The sequence below is a fragment of the Belonocnema kinseyi genome, chromosome 10 (genome assembly GCF_010883055.1).
Source record: "Belonocnema kinseyi isolate 2016_QV_RU_SX_M_011 chromosome 10, B_treatae_v1, whole genome shotgun sequence".
NCBI classification, from domain to species: domain Eukaryota; kingdom Metazoa; phylum Arthropoda; class Insecta; order Hymenoptera; family Cynipidae; genus Belonocnema; species Belonocnema kinseyi.
Window position 1 is genome coordinate 114,286,950 of NC_046666.1, and position 2,092 is coordinate 114,289,041.

Genomic DNA, 2,092 nt, shown 5'->3' on the forward strand with positions numbered 1-2,092 from the left:
TTCTAGAACTTTTGCTGACCTAATTTCCTGCGATCTGAGATAATTATAATTATTTCCAATTTTTTGATGTATTTTTCAAATTTGTATATTTCCTTTTTCCCGAGATTTTCTTTTGCCATCTAGTGACGAAAGAGCGAGCCTATAGTCGCTCGTAATATCCATTACTATAGAAGGGAGCGCGCTAATTTTTAGTTTAAAACCCTCAAAAGGCGTGAACCGGTGTGGCTTACGTTGCGCAATAGCTTCGATTAGATTCAAGTCGACATCCGCCCTGTGCGTCGTTCTAGCTTGGTAGCAGGGAGTATCTCGGGCGATTGACACTCCGAGTCAGACTTTGTTTGCGCGAACAACTATTTTCTTTCCGTCCTTTGAATTTCCTCCCTGGGAGAGGGGTTTGGAGTTATCTTTTGTTTTTGGCGTCAATAAGGTAAGACGGCAAAAATGACTGCTTAGTAAAGGTGCGGTTAAATTCGGATTTCTTTTCCCCAATTGTAACTTTGCTCCATGGCGGTTTTGCGCAATTCGTGTCTCAATTTTGTTTTGATTTATGTTCATGTAGCGGCAACGTAGAAATTCCCAGAAAATGTGACGTTTTTGCTCAAAAATTGTTTTTTACAAAACTAGAATATGTGTGCTTTATTTGTTTCCAGCTTTCTTATTATAAATGAAGTCTTGTTACTTCGCTTGATATTTGCTTGTGCGGTCAAATTTACTTATGGCGGTTCATTCTTTCTAATTGAAGAATTGGTTCTTTTATTGGCTGCTCACTTATTATAAATTTTTGTTTCAAATTAACGGTTTAAATTTGAATAGTGTTTGCTCTTTTGGTACGTTTAGATGGGTGGTATTTCATTCCGGCAAACTGTACAATGAATACTTTTGCCTGTCAATACATATTCAGATTTCTTATTTATGGTTGAAATGCTGGTATTTTCTACATTTAATTGTGGAAATCCCTCATCCATTTCTCTGCATGCTTAAGATTTTCAGAGTCCACGCCACTCTGCTGTCTAATGAGCAACGCGGGAACCGGATGTAGAACGTAGCTTGTTCAGTTTTTTTGTCTCCAGGTCTTTCTTTTAAGATTTTGGTGGGTTAAAATTAAGTGGAATTATCTTTCGGTATATGATGGAGTCAAAGAATTAAAATTTAATAATTGAAATTTCCTGGCGGATCCTGAATAGTGTTGCCGTCGAGCGAGGCCTCGACGTTCGACATTATTGCCGCAAATATACGAATCCAATTTTTAAAATTTTTTAATTCACTATTTGTAAATCTAATGTTCGGAATCTACAAGTTTCCACGATTCCCAGGATATGTAATTTGTCTAAAGCAGTTCAAAAATTGAATGCGCTTGATGTATGAAGCAGACCAAATCCATCTCAAATGAAACAGCTTCTAGTTTTATGCTTGAAGTTGCAGAATTTTCGGGAGCCAAACGTGTTTTTTTTATTGAAATTAGGCGCTAGGTAATTTCCCGATTTTCAAACAAAACAAAAAATCCTCAAGAAGTTATGCGCATTTTAATTTTGTGCTTCTTTCGTAATCCGCCAGAAAAATGTGAAAAGTTTTTGAATTAATACAATGGCGGCCATTTTTTCTGAAGAAATTAAAAGTAGATTTTCTCGAAAAATCTTCCCTTATATTGTTTGCCAATTTTTTATTGAATTTGTACTTTGATAAGGAAGATATTTCATGAGTTTTATGCAGGTTAAATAAATGTGGTGGTCAGAAGAATTGTTTTTATAAGATAGAATTGTATATGGTTTTTGCAAGCAACGACAGACGAAAAATGTTAAGATAAAAGTGTGCGAGTTGAAAAAAGTTACATGAAAAATAACTATTGTTCTGTTGCGATAGCTTTCATTTATTACGATGAAAATTAAAAAATTGGGAAAAATATTCTTCTGGCATTCAAAAATGACTTAGCCAGCACAAAGCTAATGCGATATCTTCCTTGAGTAATCTAAAATTGTGAAAAGAATATGGGAAAAAATAAAAGCGATTCGGGTTTTCCATAAAATCTTTTTTAATTTCTTTCACCAAGTTTTAAAACCTCGCAAAACAATATTTTTTGGAACGCCCCACTGTT